This window comes from Panulirus ornatus, chromosome 5 (genome assembly GCF_036320965.1).
Source record: "Panulirus ornatus isolate Po-2019 chromosome 5, ASM3632096v1, whole genome shotgun sequence".
In the NCBI taxonomy this organism is placed as follows: domain Eukaryota; kingdom Metazoa; phylum Arthropoda; class Malacostraca; order Decapoda; family Palinuridae; genus Panulirus; species Panulirus ornatus.
In genome coordinates this window covers 38,005,451-38,027,168 of record NC_092228.1, presented here as the reverse complement: position 1 = coordinate 38,027,168, position 21,718 = coordinate 38,005,451, and the positions used below count along the sequence as shown (strand labels likewise).

The 21,718-nt window shown below is 39.0% G+C and overlaps 1 non-coding gene across 1 annotated transcript; it reads left to right on the top strand.

Moving 5' to 3' along the window:
- The first annotated feature begins 20,552 nt into the window (after positions 1–20,552).
- Positions 20,553–20,624, top strand: TRNAV-CAC (transfer RNA valine (anticodon CAC)). The gene has a single exon. It is a non-coding gene; the product is annotated as a tRNA-Val (tRNA).
- Positions 20,625–21,718: the final 1,094 nt, after the last annotated feature.

Below are 21,718 nucleotides of genomic sequence, written 5' to 3'. Positions count from 1 at the left end.
CACCAGCTTCTGCAGTTTCTCACATGAATCAGCCACCAGCGCTGTATCATCAGCGAACAACAACTGACTCACTTCCCAAGCTCTCTCTTCCCCAACAGACTTCATACTTGCCCCTCTTTCCAAAACTCTTGCATTCACCTCCCTAACAACCCCATCCATAAACAAATTAAACAACCATGGAGACATCACACACCCCTGCCGCAAACCTACATTCACTGAGAACCAATCACTTTCCTCTCTTCCTACACGTACACATGCCTTACATCCTCGATAAAAACGTTTCACTGCTTCTAACAACTTGCCTCCCACACCATATATTCTTAATACCTTCCACAGAGCATCTCTATTAACTCTATCATATGCCTTCTCCAGATCCATAAATGCTACATACAAATCCATTTGCTTTTCTAAGTATTTCTCACATACATTCTTCAAAGCAAACACCTGATCCACACATCCTCTACCACTTCTGAAACCACACTGCTCTTCCCCAATCTGATGCTCTGTACATGCCTTCACCTTCTCAATCAATACCCTCCCATATAATTTACCAGGAATACTCAACAAACTTATACCTCTGTAATTTGAGCACTCACTCTTATCCCCTTTGCCTTTGTACAATGGCACCATGCACGCATTCCGCCAATCCTCAGGCACCTCGCCATGAGTCATACATACATTAAATAACCTTACCAACCAGTCAATAATACAGTCACCCCCTTTTTTAATAAATTCCACTGCAATACCATCCAAACCTGCTGCCTTGCCGGCTTTCATCTTCCGCAAAGCTTTTACTACCTCTTCTCTGTTTACCAAATCATTTTCCCTAACCCTCTCACTTTGCACACCACCTCGACCAAAACACCCTATATCTGCTACTCTATCATCAAACACAATCAACAAACCTTCAAAATACTCACTCCATCTCCTTCTCACATCACCACTACTTGTTATCACCTCCCCATTTGCGCCCTTCACTGAAGTTCCCATTTGCTCCCTTGTATTACGCACTTTATTTACCTCCTTCCAGAACATCTTTTTATTCTCCCTAAAATTCAATGATACTCTCTCACCCCAACTCTCATTTGCCCTCTTTTTCACCTCTTGCACCTTTCTCTTGACCTCCTGTCTCTTTCTTTTATACATCTCCCACTCAATTGCATTTTTTCCCTGCAAAAATCGTCCAAATGCCTCTCTCTTCTCTTTCACTAATAATCTTACTTCTTCATCCCACCACTCACTACCCTTTCTAATCAACCCATAAACCCACCTCCCACTCTTCTCATGCCACAAGCATCTTTTGCGCAATCCATCACTGATTCCCTAAATACATCCCATTCTTCCCCCACTCCCCTTACTTCCATTGTTCTCACCTTTTTCCATTCTGTACTCAGTCTCTCCTGGTACTTCCTCACACAAGTCTCCTTCCCAAGCTCACTTACTCTCACCACCCTCTTCACCCCAACATTCACTCTTCTTTTCGGAAAACCCATACAAATCTTCACCTTAGCCTCCACAAGATAATGATCGGACATCCCTCCAGTTGCACCTCTCAGCACATTAACATCCAAAAGTCTCTCTATTATTATTGTTATTATTATCATTATCATTATTATTATTATTATTATTATTATTATTATTATTATTATTATTATTATTATTATTATTATCATTATTATTATTATTATAATTATTATTATAATTATTATTATTATTATTATTATTATTATTATTATTATTATTATTATTATTATTATTATTCATTATTATTATCATTATCATTATAATCATTATTGTTATTATTTCTATCATTATTTTTGTTTTGTCATTGCTATTATTATCATTATTATGATCATTATCATTCATATCATTATTGTGATTATTATCATTATGATTATTATTACTATCCTTTTCAATATTATCATTATTATTATTATTATTATTATTATTATTATTATTATCATTATTATTATTATTATTATTATTATTATTATCATTATTACTATTATTATTATTATTATTATTATTATTATTATTATTATTATTATTATTATTATTATTATTATTATCATCATTATCACTATTATTATTGTAATCATTATCATCATTATTATTATCAATATTATCATTATCATATATTATCATGACTTATCTATTCATCATTTATCATACTTCTTCGCTGTCTCCGCGTTAGCAAGGTAGCGCAAGGAAACAGACGAAAGAATGGCCCAACCCACCCACATACACATGTATCTACATACACGTCTACACACGCATATATATATATATATATATATATATATATATATATATATATATATATATATATATATATATATATATATATATATATATATATATATATATATATATATACACACACACACAGACATATACATTCCTTCACACTCAGACTCTAGCTGTCATGTATAATGCACCGAAACCACTGCTCCCTTTCCACATTCACGCTCCAGAAAACTTTGTATGGTTAATCCCAGACACTTCAAATGCCCTGGTTCAATCCATTGACAGCACGTCGACCCCGGTATACCACTTCGTTCCAATTCACTCTACTCCTTGCACGCCTTTTACTCTTCTGCATGTTCAGGCCCCGATCGCTCAAAATGTTTTTCACTCCATCTTTCCACCTCCAATTTGGTCTCCCACTTCTCGTTCCCTCCACCTCTGACACATATGTCCTCTTTGTCAATCTTTCCTCACCCATTCTCTCCATGTGACCAAACCATTTCAAAACACCCTCTTCTGCTCTCTCAACCACACTATTTTTATTTCCACACATCTCTCTTACCCTCACATTACTTACTCGATCAAACCACCTCACACCACATATTGTCCTCAAACATCTCATTTCCAGCACATCCACCCTCCTGCGCACAACTCTATCTATAGCCCACGCCTCGCAACCATATTATTATTATTGTTATTATCATTATCATTATCATCATTATCATCATGTATCATTATTATCATCATTATGATTATCATTATCACTATTATGATAATTGTTACTATCATTAATATCATTATCATAGTCATTATGATTACTATAATCATTAAGTATAATATGATATCTGCTACTGAAGGATACGGTATGCTGGTTATCAAGTGGGAAGTTAGATATGGTATGGATTGTCACTTCATATGTAGGTTAGTAGGAAATATATGGTGTACCTAACGTGTGTTGTTGGGCATTATAATCGTCCGATAATGATAATGATTAAATCTTATTTCCTGCTCTTATCAGTTTTAAAACCAGATACATGAAATATCTTCCGTTGACAATCTTTTTTTATCTAGAGCTCGGTATGTACATGTGTGGTCTTAAGATTTAGGTGACTAAATATTGGAATTCACTGGCAGGTGTGGTACACATTATCACCGAGCCTGAGTCTCAAAGATCAAGGTCATGGGTTCGAATCTCCAACACTCAGTATGTTCATCCAACGTTATAGTAAAGATCTTGACGATGAATTAGGATTTTGACATTATCTGATTTCAAGCGTTTAGTGAGATAGTATTGAAGTGGAGAGTGTAGTGGCTGAGGCCAAGGACCAGAGGTGTCCAGAGAGTAGTGAAGATAATGATCATTGTCCTGCCCCATTAGGCCGGGTCAAATGGCACTTAGTGAGGTAGCGAGTTAGAGTCAAGAACAGAGGAAGTATTTTGGGAGCAAGCGAATGTGTGTGTGTGTCAGCAGTTATGATGTAAGAGACCAGGTATTAGTGATGGTGATTTAAATGTGAAGGTAAGTAATGTGGCAGTGGAGGGTATAACTGAGGTGCATGGAAATGGTGAACAACTTGTGTTGTGTGTGTGTAAAGGACTGGTGATTGGGAATACCTGGTTTGTAAAAAGTGACATACACAAATGTACGTATGTAAGTAGGAGAGATGGTCAGTGGGCATGACTGTATTACATGTTAAATGAAAGACGTGTAAAAGAAAGACTTTTGGGTGTACATGTGCTGAAAGGGGCTGCTGGTGTGATGTTTGATCACCATCTTGTGGAGACGACAGTGAAGATCTGAAGAAGTTTTCGAAAAAGAGGAAACAATGTCGGGGAGAAGAGGTGGCGAGAGGAAGTGAACTTGGAAAAGAGACTTGTGTGAAGAAATACCAAGAGAGATTGAGTGCCACATACACTCTTACTGTGTAAATATCCCTTTCTATGAGATGACGTAAAGATGTTGATGAACAGAGGAGTTGGGATATGACATGAAAAAGTTGGAGAATAAATGAAGGAAAGATTGAGATATACAGATGACTGGCGGACCGCCATGATGGTTGTCAATCTAGCCAGCTGGGTTATTATTTATAAGTTGTGTTTAGTTGTAGGTCCAAGTTTGTTGTCAGGATATAATGTTGACTGCCAGTGAGTACCTGGCTGGCGCGGGTGCCACAAGGCTGGGTCAAGTGTCGTGTAAGTGTGGTCTAGGGATGGTGTGTGTACCACTTGTAGATGATGGGCCGCATCATGACCTGCCGGTTATAACATCTTGACCAACACCTGCTGCTGCTACACTTGCAACTCTCCTTTTCTAAGACCGTTTTTATGCTTTATGTAACTTTGTCTTTTTTGAATTATTCTAAAGCTATAGTTACAAAATTATTTTTACTATGTAGTTTCTGAAAGCACATCGGCTGTTGTCTTCCAGGCATTGCCCATCTGATACAATAATTGGTAGTAACTAAATTTCAGATGAGGAGATAAGAGTTGTACTTTTCATGACTAATGGTGTTGTTCTTTGGCAATATGCTGTACTGTCCTACGTTTATACGTATTACAGTAACGGTCTGAGAAATTGATGATATTACAGCTAAAGGAACAGAGTACATCAGTAAACATACCTCTTACATAACTAACCCTGCCTGCCACCTGTAAGAGAAAGAAACTCTCATGATCTTAATGTGTTCATTTGGAAGGATTCTAATGCTTGCTATCAAGGAAATGATATGCATACTGTAATACAGTGATCAATATTGTAAGTGGTCATAATGTAAGTGGTATGTGACTAACTATAGCTGTAATATTACCTGTTCATTCTTGCTACTAACACATGACACCAAGTTGCCTGTTAGTCTTATTACGTACATTAATACAGTGCTGTCTTGGCTTTACATCTCTACTAATGATGATACCTAAATCCTTCTCCTACCTTGATAGTTTTATTTCCACATCTTAAGATGATACTGTAGTTTGCCTGCTATGTGTACACAGTGTAAACATATGTCTTTGGTGAATATCACTGGCCATTGTACACTGACGTTGTTCAGCAATGTAGACCCAAGAGTGAACCTTAGACAGCATTACGGTATTTTGTGATGGACGAAATCTTAACTCAATAAAAGAAAAAAATTACATCTTAACTGAGTCTGAGAATCTATCATTGATTGTTATAAAATCCAGATGCAAAATATATATTCCTACTGGATTTCTATAGAAAGTACGTGGGACATTGTTTCAGTAAATTATTTTATAAGATAATGAATAAAATCCCATAACTTTTCTGTAGCACAGGGTACAGTAATGTGTGTAACGTGAAACCGGTAGAATTAACGTATCTAACATTAAGATTTCTATTTTGCAGATAACATAAATGTTTTATATCTAGAAATCATTAATATCTTCAACAACCTAAACATGATAACATGAAACTTTATATTACAAGCTTTTTATCTGGATTTTACGCATTAAAACGATATTGCCTACAGAAAAGTAATGTAGTTATTATCAGCACAAGGTTTAGAAGGTCTTAAACAAGTTATGAGTTTATATTCTTCAAAATTTTAGTAAGATTCATTAAGTACACATTGAAAATTAGACTTATTTATTTCACTGTGATGAACACTAATGAAAAAATTATCTGCGTGTTACTTAGAAATATTCTCTATGACTCAAGCTAAAGTATTTTGAGAGAAAATGTTTATTGTTATCAGAAACAACAAACAATCAAGTTTGATAAACCAAAGTTCATTAAATGACAAATAAAGAATATGATATATGAATTACAACAATTTTATTAACATCACAAAACCAAATACATAACCCAAATAATATAAATCATCAAAAGTTATAAAAAAGAAGCCCCCTCATGACGTAAGCACTTATAGGCAGAATCCGGTAACACCTCTTGAATGGCATGTGGAAGACAGAGTAGAGTGGCTAGGCTCAGAAGCATGTTCTCCACTTCAACTGACTAATGATATGTTAAGACAACATAAACCACATACATCGATTGTGAGGATGGAATCAGGGATGAAACATCTATAACTAGAAAGGTTAAAGATACAAAGATGGTGAAATACCTTTACCTGGGATCAGTAGCACCTGTGGCAATGGACACACCTTTGTAATGCTTGATCACTTACAACTGATCAACTTTAATACGAAAGTCTTAGGTATTGTCACTCAGGAAAACTTTTTATAGATAATTATAAAACACATATATATGTTAGATATACACTATCTCTAGAACATATCTTTACCTGGGACATGTAACACTTGTGTGGATAGACACAACTTTGTAATACATGATCTATTACACGAAATGAACTTCACTAACGAAGAGTTATTTAATGCGTCGTTGGAGAAGATTAATCAAATACCTATACAGAATTTTTATGTTAGATAAAAGGCATTTCTTGATAGTAAACATAAGAAATTATGATAAAACTCTCTCTCTCTCTCTCTCTCAGGCAAGAGACAAGTTGCTATGTGCTGGGTGGGTGGATGGGTGGGGTGCAGAGTGGCTCGCCGTCATATGGCAAGAACCTCATCGCTCTCACTCAGTCACGCAATCTACATTCATAGTGGCTGGCTGGGAGAGAGAGAGAGAGAGAGAGAGAGAGAGAGAGAGAGAGAGAGAGAGAGAGAGAGAGAGAGAGAGAGAGACAGGAGTTCATGGTTATGGGTTAATCTAACGAGATTTTGCCAAAGGGCAGGGCAAGCGCGTAACGCTCTCCGCAGAGAAATATATTGTCACGAAGAAAAAGATCAAAAAGGTGGGAGTAAGGTGTTGTGATGTGTTACGTCTGGGAAGGAGAGGTTGTATGTTTGTGGAGTGAGAGGCAGCAGACAACGTCTGGGTGAGACAGGAAGGTAAGAAAGCTGCCTGGGTCAGAGGAGTGGTAATTAACAGCCACTAAAATGCCACGTGGTGCCTGGAAACTGTAGTGACGTAAGTGACATGGGGGCCTGCATGGGTCTGCTGGTGGTGGTGGTGGTGGGTGGGTGGGTGGGGGGTGGTGTTGGGGGGGGGGGGGTTGAGTTAGAAGGCACACGCAAAAGTCAAAGAGAAAAACCTATATATTGTCAGCGTGACAATGGAGATGCAAATGTTGTTATTCTTGGACCTGAAGCGAGATATTCATCAATTGTATTCTCACACATATCTATAGTAATGCTTTCAACCACAATCTAATTGGTAAATGATTCTGGAAATGATTCCTCAATCTTGTTAAGGAAAAAGTATTTCACCTCATCATCTGAGGTCAAACGTTTGCCCACCAGTTTGTGTTCATCACTATCAGCGTGACGTCATTAGTAGACAGATGTTTATACCTCATAATGATTTTTGTTGGTAATACAGACAGTTAGTTTCACTCTATTTCCTATGAACGTAACTTTAAAGTAAAGTACACACGGTAAAAGGTATCTTCCCGGATGTGTCCAATCAATTTAGAAATGATCAATACGACTCGTGTTGTCTGGGTAGGGTTGGTGAGTGTGAATGTGGATATATTTCGTCATAATTATGGTAACTCATCTTTATAAACAATTCCATCAAAATATAAATCATTATAACATTTATTATGACAATTTGTCCCTGCCTGGCACGGGGTCTTGTCGGTCTGCCGCTCTGTAACAGGTCAACATGTATGTGTATCGTGGGATTTACTGGTTATTAACAGGTAAAGGTCATTAAACCAGAAGCTGTACCATACAGTACAACATACTATAACAGTATTTGCTACTTGGTAACAGGAATATATGTATGTTGTTACATTTAGAAGGTTATGAAGAGCTAAGGTCATGACACCTTCATCCATATCATACGTCATACATCAAATGTATAACAGAATGTATATATGTTGGAGTGTTACCGGACTCCGCCTGCATGAGGTTCCACCACAGGTGTAAAGTCACCTTCGACGTGGTAATATTATCGTTAATGGCCAGAAACATCTTGTCATGGAACTTCTCACTCCAAAATAATCCAACATTTACCTGCTACTGATTGTAGCGCAGCCTTAGAGTTACAGGAGCCCCATGAAAGTGGTCCTGGAGTTATAGAAGTGATCATCTTGGATGATATAACATCAGTGAGCAGTTAAAGGTCATTGAACTTAATTACTTAATATAAACATTGAATATAGAAAACGTGATGACGGCTGGACATAAAGCTATGAATATCTTTCTTGATTACTGAGTGTCAGGACGGGTTCTGCTGGCCCAGCAGGACTTGAAGAATTTTGGAGGAGTTTGTTGGAGGGTCTCGCGAGTGTGGTGGTGCAAGATGATCATCGAGAAAGCTCTTGTAACTGTTTGACCTTAACTGTTTCATGAAACTGATGACCTGTAGAGATCGTCTACTGAATCTGGTGTCACTTCACATATGTTTTAATCTGTACAACTTCTTATAAGAACTTATTGTATTAAAGACGTAAATCTCCCAAGGAATTGTGCAGATCATAATCGGTTTTTAGTAAAGACAACACAAAAGGATTTTCATACTTCACCAAACTATTTTGAAAACCTGTTTATAATGAAATCATCAACACGTGTCTCTAAGTTTTCAGTATTATGAGGAAGTTAATAAATACATTTACCAAATTAGAAGTTAATAAATACATTTATCAAATTAAGGTCTTTACAATATTTTGGGGAGTATATATCGAAAGCTGGAAGTGAATTATCACCATAGTTATATAAATTGTTTATATAAAGCACGTAATTATTCTTTTCTTGTTTAAACCGTGCATCAGTATATAGGGATGAATTATGATTTCATTATTCTTTACATAAATGAATCAGTTTTCACCAGCTGGGAAGTAAACGTTACTTTCAAAACCAATGTGAAGCCATCCAGCCAGCTAGCCTGGCCTCTAGAGAAGTTATGACCATTTATCATCAGTATGGAATGACTAATGAACTGTGCATATTTATATCCTCTTGGAAAATATATGGTATATATGCCATGGTAATATGTATGTAATGTAATCTCTTCTATCTATTCATCTGTCTATCATCATTACGCCATTCCTAATCTAATGGTGTGTAAGAACCAATCATGTTGGCCGAATATAGTAACGTAAATACGTTTAAGAATAAACATGATAATATTTTGCTTCACCTCCACTTGTGACAGCATTTGCGTCTCCTTAGTCACTTAGACAGACTATAGGTTTTTCTCTTTGAATTATCTATTTACCTTTCTACTTTCACCAGTCTAATCTAAGATTCTGATATCTGCCACTATCACAAACACCTTCAAAATGACCCATTGGTCTGTTGCTGTTTGACTTCCTTTGTATTCCTTTTGATAACCAGGTTTCCTGCTGCTGCTCCTTCCCTGGGTGGGCAGGTGATGGCAGGATTCACCCAGCCAGGTCAGCTCCCCCACCATGACTGGACCTGCTGCTGCCTCTTGTGGCTACTGTGATAATGGAGGTTTGGGTTAAAGAGAAAGTAACATATCCTGGCTACACTCTTGTTGCTCGAATTCATATAAGTAAAGTCCACATATAGCACGACTGTCCTATGATAATTCAGTAGAGGTGAATAATAGAAAGATAATGAAATACAAATTAGCCATCTTGTGAAGTGTATATGCTCTGACGTATGATACGAATTCAAGCTCAATAACATTTGGCTGTTAATATCAATTACTATCAAAATGAAGATCAATCTGGACTGGCAGGGAAGGGCAGGTAAGGTGTTCATAAGTTGTGTTACATATATGACAGGTGTGTTGTTACCTTACTGTAGGTAAGGTGTTCATAAGTTGTGTTACATATATGACAGGTGTGTTGTTACCTTACTGTAGGTAAGGTGTTCATAAGTTGTGTTACATATATGACAGGTGTGTTGTTACCTTACTGTAGGTAAGGTGTTCATAAGTTGTGTTACATATATGACAGGTGTGTTGTTACCTTACTGTAGGTAAGGTGTTCATAAGTTGTGTTACATATATGACAGGTATGTTGTTACCTTACTGTAGGTAAGGTGTTCATAAGTTGTGTTACATATATGACAGGTATGTTGTTACCTTACTGTAGGTAAGGTGTTCGTAAGTTGCGTTACATATATGACAGGTGTGTTGTTACCTTAATGAGCCTCATAGTTTCCCTGATCTTCGTAACGTTCATCACGATCACTTTATGTAATAACTCACAATGATATATAATCTCCACATCTCACTCCGTCAATCATAGTCGAGCTCTTTAATATAACACCAGTGCAAAATAAAATTGCTCAGTAACCAAAGATATTAGCGCCGTGTGCCTTAATTACTAATTCATCCTCATTCTTAATAAAAATGACAAGAACATTCATCTATCGAGGCTTCTAATGAGTCTAATAGTCTATCAATGATGACATTTATATTCATCTTCCTTCAACCTTCTGAAATGTTAATCCTCTTTCATGTGTGACCTCAAAATCAGTTCAGGTTTTGCCACACTAAAACCATAAATTCATGAACTTGGTATTTTCAACTACTTTTCCATTCCAACTGAGTGGAGCAAGACAACCCTTTTTCTGCTGAAGGGTACGTTATGAAGGTGCTTCTCTACTCTCGTCCCAAGCCTCTCTCTCCTGTCCTGCCTGACTCTCGTCCCAAGCCTCTCTCTCCTGTCCTGCCTGACTCTCGTCCCAAGCCTCTCTCTCCTGTCCTGCCTGACTCTCGTCCCAAGCCTCTCTCTCCAGTCCTGCCTGACTCTCGTCCCAAGCCTCTCTCTCCTGTCCTGCCTGACTCTCGTCCCAAGCCTCTCTCTCCTGTCCTGCCTGACTCTCGTCCCAAGCCTCTCTCTCCTGTCCTGCCTGACTCTCGTCCCAAGCCTCTCTCTCCTGTCCTGCCTGACTCTCGTCCCAAGCCTCTCTCTCCTGTCCAGCCTGACTCTCGTCCCAAGCCTCTCTATATCTCCAGCCTCTCCCATCCTAAGCCTCTCTCTTGCTCCGCCTCTCTCACCCCACACCATCTCTCCATCACAGCCATACTTCCATCCTGGGATACTCTCTCGTGTGCAGCCTACCTCTTATCCCAAGCCTCTCTCTCGTGTCTATCTTCTCTCTCTTTAAAGTGAGCTTGATCATAATTTGTCACTCTCCAGTATGGAATAATTCAGTTAATCAGTTATGATAACGCAGTGGTATATCATGCTACCTTCTCAACCAGTGATCTCTCCCTGGCCAGGTAACATACCAACATTGATTAACCCATGTCACCTGCTTTGTGAGAGTAAGTAAGATTTCTAATATCATTCTTCAACATTAGGAATAATATAGTCATGGTAAGTCGGGAGGCTGGAGCTTAAGTTTATCCTTACTATTGTCTTGATAACAGAAAGTGAAGGGATGCATGTCCTTGGTGATGGGATGCATGATATATTCATGTTCATTCTACCTTATGACCTTCATGTAAACATTTCCTTCAGGCATATTAATTCTGCAAGGTATTTTTTCTACCTGTTTTCCGTGCTGAGTGTTGCCGGAGGGAGTGGAGGGTGGGGAGGGAGCCTTTGCTTTGTACTTCGTTTCTTCTACTGCTGTTAAGGGCAATACATTTTGTTGAATAGTGTTAAGGCCAGACCACCTGGCTGTGTGGTATCTATGTAACTCCAAGCCTTTCTCGCGTCTGGCCTGGCTACATCCTTAGCATATCTCTCGTGTCAACTCTTTTGCCCTAAACCTTCCTCTCTTGTTCAGCTTTTCTCTCTTTGATCCTCTAGATCATTCACAGCCTCACTCTCATCCCAATCCTCTCTCTCATATCCAGCCTAACTCTTATCCCCCCCCCGCCCCGCCCCTTGCTCCCAACATCACCTTAATCCCAAGTCTCTCTCTCGTGTCAAGCCATCTTCATACCAAGCCCCACTCTCCTTCACAGCCTCACTCTGCTCTCAAACCTCTTCCTTGTCCAACCTTTCTCATCCCAAGCTTCTCGCTTCTCCACAGCCTCTGTCTCATCTCGATCCTCTCTCTCGTATCCAACTTAACCCTCAACCCTGGCTTCTTTCTCAGGACCAGCCTCTCTCTCATCTTACCAATATCGTTTTCATTCCAAGCTTTTCTCACGTCCAGCCTCGTTCTCATCACCAGCCTTTCTCTTTCTTTCAAGTCTAACTTTCAACCTAAGTCTTGCTCTGGTGTCCAGCCTCTCTCAAACAAACCTTTCTGCCACACTCACCCTCACTCTCCTCCCACGCCTCTCTTGCCTCCAGCTTTTCTCATCCCAAGCTTCTCTCTACTTCACTACTTTTTCTCACATTCCAAGTATATCTCTCATGTCCAGCCTCGCTTATGAGAGATCTCTCTTTTACAACTTCAGTCCCCTCCCAAACTCTGGTGTCCAGCATCTCCCATCCCAAGCCTCTCTCTCATGATCAGCCTCTCTCATCACAAACTTTTTTCCCATTCACAGGTTTACAGTTCCTCCCTCCCAAGCCTCTCTTTATAACCTCACCCAACCCAAGCCTCTCTCTCTCCTTCAAAGCCTCACTCTCCTGCCAAACATCTTGTGTTCAGCCTCTCTCATCCCGAGCCTTTCTCTCCTACAAAGCCTCACTCTCATCCCAGGCCTGCCTCTCCCTCCCTCTGCACCAGCGGTATTTCAACATTTTGAGTGTTGCAGGTCCACATGAATTTGGGGAAGAATTAGAGAAATTATGGAACTCTTTATAATGTGTCCCATTTTCTCAATGTTGCTTGAAATCTTACAATTGCACATGCCGGGCTACCACAATAACCGCCACCTGATTGCCACTCTCCTGGAGGAGGAGGAAGAAGCCGATGTTGTGATAGTAAACATCACATGATGTATCACTAATGGTCATAACATCAAACATTATGGCTACACATCCCGACAATCACCAGACTGTGTGTGGCACAGCACGAAGGACGGAGTCGCCCGCCAGTCTTGTACGAAGCACAATACAATATCTCACTACTTCCTGCCGCTTTCAATACTTTCTATCAGTCAAGATACTCACACTACGTACGTACGTACGTACACCGTTCTATTATCCTTTGTACATCTTCACAACTGGCGTTTTGGACCTTATCTGAATGAGTCACATCAAATGGTTATCAAGAACACAGAACACATAACACTTGTCCACTGTCTTTGTCTTTCATACTCTATTTTTCATATTTGTTTGCCATTTCCCGCAAGAACAAGGTAGCGTCAGGAATGAGTGAATGAATCCTAGAGGGAAACTTAGCTGGGCTCCTTCCTCTGTTCCTTCATTTGGAAAGTAATACAGAAGGGGAAGATTTCCAACCCACCCAGTTCTCAACCCTCAGTCGCCTTCCACGACATGCAGGAGATACGTATGCAGACAAATAGACAGACAGACAGACAGACACACACACACACACACACACACACACACACACACACACACGGAGTAGCGCCGAGAATGGATAAAGGCAAGCAAGGTATGAATATGTACATGTGTATATATATTCCTATGAGTCCACGTGGAAAATGAAACACGATAAGTTCCCAAGTGCACTTTCGTGTAATAATCACATCATCAGGGGAGACACAAGAGAGAAATATAACAGTCAGTTGATATACATCGAAGAGACGTAGCTAGGACGCCATTTGGTAAACATGTGATTGTCCAAGACAGACAACGAGCTTATCATAAACTTATCATTTTACAAATTCTATCAACAATAAAGTTATCTAATTTGTATAGACCATCACTAATATTAAGATTAAAATTCTTTGTGTATTTGATAAAAGAAGATTCAATGATATTTCTCGTGGTAATAGAGTTAGAGTTAATAACTGAGATGGCGTTACTCTAGTCAATACAATGATCATAGTTTTTAACGTGATTAAACAAGGCATTTGATTCTTGTCCCGTTCTTATACTATATTTATGTTGCTTAAGTCTAACAGAAAGATCCTTACCAGTCTGCCCAACATAAAATTCATCACAATTTCCACATGGCACTTTATAGATGCAACCAAGAGAATTTTCTGGTTAATTCCTGATTAAGATATTCTGTATAGTATTATTGTTGCTAAAGGCAACATTTAAGGCAACATTTAAGATGCGGCCCATCATCTACAGCCGAAAGCAACTCAACATTCGCCCCCAGCTAGATAGTGGCACATACCAAGGATCACTCGATTAACTTAAGTAATACAACAACAACAACAACAACAAAGACAACAATAAGAAAAATCAATGCGTCCAAAAATCTTTAACAAAACAAAATTGTGCACATTTGTATAAAATAACAAGAAGAAAAACATTTCTACGTAATAGAATTGTACACATTGGTATAGAATAACAAGAAGAAAAACATTGCCACATTAGCAAAAAAATTCTATATATGTTACAGAAAAACAACATAGTAATAAAATCAGTAACAAAAATACTTATCTAAATAAAGACAGGAAACAGTAGATACAGAACATGTTTTGTTATATAACAAAGAATTCTCAAAACAATGCACATCAAACACAAGAAGAAATTCTTAACGAAGACAAAATAAAACAATTTAGAAAGATGCAAATTAACAACCCAGTCTGCAATTCAGTGAAATTCTCTGTTTCTTTTTCAACAGAGGAATGTGGTACATTACATAGAGGCAGCCAGTACGATGGTGTTGGGAATGGCTTGGTAAACACCATTACTGCCTACCTGTGGTCGCTCCCTTCTGCATTACCACATGAAAATGGCCCAGGGTCATCCTGAACACTGCTCATCTGATTTAGTTCAAATACAAGCTATAAATCACTATACTACAACTACAGCAACGAAACTAAACTCACTACAAAGTTATTAACTATAGAATACAAACGAAATAATATTACAAACACGAAAAGTATTGAAAACACACACACAGCGGAGCAAAGCCATCTTGCAATTAACTTTTAAATCAAAATGTCAGTGTTGATGTAGTGACGTCACAACGAGGCAGCCAGTAAAACCAGGCGATTAGAAAACTCGTTCTTGTGTGACACACAACTTTGCCACGATACCTCCGCTCTACCTCAACCAATTAGAAAACTCGTTCTTGTGTGACACACAACTTTGCCACGATACCTCCGCTCTACCTCAACCAATTTCCAGGAAATTTTCGGAAGAAGCATATATTTTGTATTACATATGATTGTTAAATTATCGAAATGCGTTGCATATACCCTTTAACTCTCTCTCTCTCTCTCTCTCTCTCTCTCTCTCTCTCTCTCTCTCTCTCTCTCTCTCTCTCTCTCTCTCTCTCTCTCTGTGAGAGAGAGAGAGAGAGAGAGAGAGAGAGAGAGAGAGAGAGAGAGAGAGAGAGAGAGAGAGAGAGAGAGAGAGAGAGAGAGAGAGAGAACTGCACAACCATATTGCCTCCATATTTACTGAGACTCACAACAGTGATACGCCTTACTTGTATATGGTTCATTCAGACCAGACCAGCTTAGCCCACCTGGACAGACGTGAGATGAGACGCGGAACATGACGGTAACATTACCATGTCACGACAGCCACCGACCCACCGGTGCACCACGGATCAGGCGATGCAGAGACGGGCACCATGATGACGACCCTGGCTGCACCTGGACACTGGGGACGTCCAACATGATGACGACCCTGGCTGCACCTGGACACTGGGGACGTCCAGCAGCAGCAGATGATAATGTGGACGAGTCTGCCTCCGCTCGTCAATCACCACCTTACGCTGAAGCCTCATAATGACTGGATGGAGGAAGGTATGGCGATACACCGTCAGTTTACACTTCATGTTTCTCTCGGTTATAAAACTAAAACAAGAAAATATTACTAAGTTTTAGTATTTGTATTGTATGACTACAGTTAACCCTTGTGTTAGTAATACAGTGGCCGGAGCGGCTACTGTGACATTGATGTAATATCCATTTGATAAATCTCTATCTAAATATGACCTTCAGTCATAAAGACTGCACCACAAACCTTTCATTGCCTTGAAATCTTAAGAGAATCAATGTTAACTTTTGTATGTTTTATATATGATGCAGTGACTTTAACTCCAGCCACCGTTGTAGACAGTCATATCCCTGATATGTGGACACCTGGAACGTTGTAGATAATTTATCATGAAGGTCCCAGTACTGTGTCCACGCCACACCCACCCCAACAAAGGGCGCCTGTGGACGACGATGACGAAGGGAGACTCTTCAAGCAAACCTCATCATAAGTTTACAAGGACGATCTCTTTGTGTTTTCTGTCATCCACTAAGGAATATTTGTCAAGCGTTTGATGTGTCCACAACTGTTTTATACCTTCGGAGTTATATTTCTTCCTCTTGTGTATCACTAACATTGAGTCTCGGGTCGCCTGAGTTTCACTACAACGAAATTCGCAGACGTTACTAAAGGTGAGACGTAAGACGACGTCAGGTAATGAACAGATGCGACAACTTGACATAACTATCGTAAAATGGTACATTGGACTGTGTTTCCTGCTTGTTTAATTCTTGCTTTGTTTGCATTAACATTTGTCTATTGATTTATAGATTATGGCTGGAGGTAACCATTGTCAACTCTTCATAATTAATGATGGTCTGTGGTAGGTTTACTCCCTACACCCATCATCCTTCTTGGTTCCAAATCTATTTCAGGCCACCCAGACCACTGGTGCCTTGTGGATGTACCAATGTGACCCTATGTTCGTACAATTGTTCTTAAGCCCGTTTCTTAGGCAGTGTTACCTCTGTGTTTTGTGAAAATTGTCTCCTTACCAGCGAGTATTGTAAGAAAATGGTTTAATAGTCTATCTTGCAACTGCATCAGCTACTACAGATAATCAGAAAGTGTAAACATTCAGCGGTTCATGAATGCCAAGCGGTTGTTCAAGCCAGGCAAAATGTGTGGATGACCTTGACGGAGTAAGCAATGTGTTGATGAAGTTATGGCCAGTGGTGTGGCGAGGGAGGGTCTGGGCAGGCAGGACACGATTGAGTGATGTTTCGTATCGTCAAGCCTCATTCCTTCCCTTGTCTATGTTTTACTTTTGATGACATTCATAGAGAATGCAGCTAAGGAGTTACGTTTTCTATACACAACATAGATGCTATTCGTTTTTACAAAATCGTAGTTTACTTGCAAACGGTAAAATCACTCATATGTAGCTTTGCCAGGTTTCCTCCTAAATTTGTTCTCCATATTAGATTCATCATACGTCAACGTAACAACTTAAAACAGAGATGGTCACGAAGTGCAAAGATTAAAAATGATGAAACGCTTTGATAATCTCGATCTAACAAATTTCTTAAGGCTAGATCTTCTGATCTAAGTCGTATTAATGGATGCAGTCTGGTGGGAAAACATTCTACCTTCACTGAGGCCAAGTGTTATTTGCTCAACCTAATTGTTAACATACAGACTGATGATTCCCCTGCAACTTCCATGGTATACACACTGACCAACTTGGCAAGTGGTACACCGAGTACAACGCCACACCTCCTGACTCCTTCCCAACCCACATGATGAAGGTCATGGACAACTTGTATGACCGCTACCTAACATTACCTGGACCCAAGATGACATTAAAAATTATTGATAAATTCTATCTTGCTTGAGAGAACAAAATCTTTAATACTAAAGAATGATGGAAAGAAAGAGCAAGATAATATCTTGGGGGATAAAGTGTGTCGATCACCACAGACAAAATTGAGGATACAACATAGAATAGAGAATTTGTACATGATGATGCTCTTGCCTCCTCTGACGTCCACATGTTATCCACATAAACACAGTACTTTACTACAGTACATACAGTAATATCAGTCGTAACAACACTATGTATGTAGTCGTGATTACCGTAACATGTGAGTGGCAAGATTGGATGACGTAACGTAACAATATCAGACTTCATCATTCTCAATAGTTTAGGTGGATCATGTAATATTTGGCGTTGCTTCATGTTTTATCAGATGATCAAATGATGGCTGGTCTAATGACCTTCACAAGTCACTGGTCATTAAATCCCACACAGCAACCAACCACTCAGGATGACCAGGAGGGAGCCACCTGGTGCAGACCAAGTGTACCAACCTGGTGGAGAGGATCAACTGCTCCACCTCAGGATAAGAGCTGCTCAAGTTCTGTAGTGAGGGACACTCCAAGTGGCATGTGAAACTACCAGTCTTAGTTATAAACTACCGCCCGGCTGGCCGGTGGGTGGCTGTGGCCAACATGAACCCAGGGGCTACACACACACACACACACACCGCCCACTGACCTGACCACCGGCCGGTGGGTGGCTGTGGCCAACATGAACCCAGGGGCTACACACACACACACACACACACACACACAGAGCGGCGCCAGGCTGGAGGCGGGGCATCGTGACGTCACAGGCAAGTCCCTCCCCCCGCCAGATCCAAACATGTGTTGTGTCTGGTGATGGCGGTTCAAGATTTCCCACATTTATATTGATCTTTACATTATCATCCACTCCCAAAGTCACCTGGCATTCTTGTGTTTCAACAACAGACGTGATATATGCAACACCAGGCAAACATTGTACCATTATCTGATAGGTTAATTGGTGCACAATCAAGAACCAGTGAATTTCATCGCCGCCATAAGTAAGTAAGGAAGGTGACTTTAATGATGATAAATACGACCTGGTATGGCTGTGTCTACACACTACCGCCATCTGGTCAACATTGTACATACCAACATTTAAACTGTGACATTCAACCACAAGGTTTAAAGTCGCTCATGAAAACGCGAACTTAAAATCTATCCATTTAAATCTACCATTCATCAATAAACATTTAAACACCGTCATTTGAACGTAAACCTTCCAGCTGCGTTATTTTACCAGAGTCCTTTAAGCTACGTCATATAAACACAAAACTTAAATGTACGTTAAGCTTGTGCAAACTATCATTAAATATCAAGCTTTTAAATTAGAATTGTAATGAAATTGCGAACTTTTAACTCTGTCAAATTACAGCTATTGTACAAAATGATTTACTTAATTGACAAATTTTAATGTCACTTAATTTAACGATATCCTTTGTGGTTCATCTCTGAAACACAAACCTTTAAACTTTGTCTCTAGAACTGAACACAACCATTAAGTTTCATAACTGGAATGGAAATTTGGATAATCTATCAAAATTCGTCATATAACGCGAACTTTTAAATCCTTCCATTCAGTTGGGCCGTTACTTGCCTGGCTGCCATTCATAATATGTCCTTTTATATTGTATGTTGACTACGCTCTCATTCATTCGTCATTTGGATCGTCTCACTGATATTCCATTCATAAACTTCATTCCTGCAGCTTATTTTTGACCGCCATGTTGCTTCCTCAAGGTTTATAATTCTTTGTGTATTTAATAATAGAAGATTCAATGATATTTCTCGTGGTACTGGAATTAGAGTTAATAATGCCATCTCAGTTATTAACTCTAACTCAAGTACCACGAAAAATATAATTGAATCTTCTATTACTGAATACACAAAGAATTATAATCTTAATATTAGTGATGGTCTATACAAATTGGATAACTTTCATGTTGATAAAATGAGTAAACAATTCACCTTCTTGTCCACATAATAAGTTTATGATACGCTTGTTGTCTGTCTTGGACAATCACATGTTTACCATATGGCGTCCTAGCTACGTCTCTTCGTTGTTTATCAACTGACTGTTATATTTCTCTGTTGTGTCACCCCTGATGATGTGAGTTTTACACGAAAGTGCACTTGGGAATTTATCGTGTTTATTTTCCCCGTGGACTCATAAGAATATACTTGATCACGTGCAAAATTGCGATCCTTTTCAATATATATATATATATATACATATATATATATATATATATTTATATTTATATATATTTATCCCTGGGGATAGGGGATTAAGAATACTTCCCACGTATTCCCTGCGTGTCGTAGAAGGCGACTAAAAGGGGAGGGAGCGGGAGGCTGGAAATCCTCCCCTCTCTTTTTTTTTTTCCAAAAGAAGGAACAGAGGGGGGCCAGGTGAGGATATTCCACAAAGGCCCAGTCCTCTGTTCTTAAACGCTACCTCGGTAATGCGGGAAATGGCGAATAGTTTAAAAGAAAGAAAATATATATATATATATATATATATATATATATATATATATATATATATATATATATATATATATATATATATATATATATATATATATATATCCTTCAGTATGTTTACTTTCGATAATGAGGAACAGAAGAAGGAGCCAAGCAAGTAAATTTCGTCAAAGACATCACTCTTTTCTAAACGCTGCCTCGCAAAGATTTTCATTAATTCAAATTGAAGAAACAGACGAATTTTCTATTGTCTGGTTAGCTCAGTGGTAGAGCGTGAGTCTCACACACTCAAGGTCGTGGGTTCGAGACCCACACCAGACATAATTTTTGTCTTTTTCTTTTTTCATTTTGTCCGCATCACATGTGTGCAACATTCAGTATGTTCGTCCAACGTTATAGTGAAGATCTTCACAATAAATTGGGGTTTTCGACCTTATCTGAAAGGGTCAGGTCCACCAAGACGTCCTTGAAATCTTCCAGAAGCTTCTGGCGATCCTCCTCCAACTGCTGGGCACATCAGAGTTAACATGGGCCGGACATCGGTTGTGGAACGACTTAATCTGCTTCCGGTAGTTAGCAGGGATGATAATGAGGGCTCTGACCTCATACCAGGTCAGCTTAGTTCCAGTCTATTGCTTAGTTCCAGTCTATTGCAACGACAATAAAAAAGTAAAACTCATTTCTTCGTGGAAAATTGAGAGGAAAACACGACAGCAACATGGAGATTTACCCTGTGGTTATTTTGCCGGCTAGTCGGCAACGGTCGGTCAAACACTATTTTGCCGTGGTAATCTCAGTGCTTCATATAATACTATGTCACAAAATATGTTCTTGGGGGCGTAGCTCAGTGGTAGAGCGCTCGCTTGGCATGCGAGAGGACCCGGGTTCAAACCCCGGCGCTTCCATTTTTGTTATTTGGGAAATTCATTGTTTTCAGTCTTATATATATATATATATATATATATATATATATATATATATATATATATATATATATATATATATATATATATATATATATATATATATCGTTCGATCAGTCAAGTTAAGCAACGTTGGGTCTGGTTAGTACTTGGATGGGTGACCGTCTGGGAACACCAGATGCTGTTATCCCTGGGGATAGGGAAGAAAGTCTACTTGCCTCGTATTCCCTGCGTGTCGTACAAGGCGACTAAAAGGGGAGGGAGCAGAAGGCCGGAAATCCTTTACTCTCATTTTCAATTTTTCAAAAGACGGAACAGAGAAGATATAAAGATATTGTAAAGATGTGACTAATATAAGATATAAGAATGAATGGAAGATACGGATGTAGCTGAAACAAGGAATAATGAAGATTAAGGTGCAATGAAAATTATTCTGTAGTGAAGATAAATGTATATGTTAAAATTTTGTATTGAACATCAAGAAGTAATGAT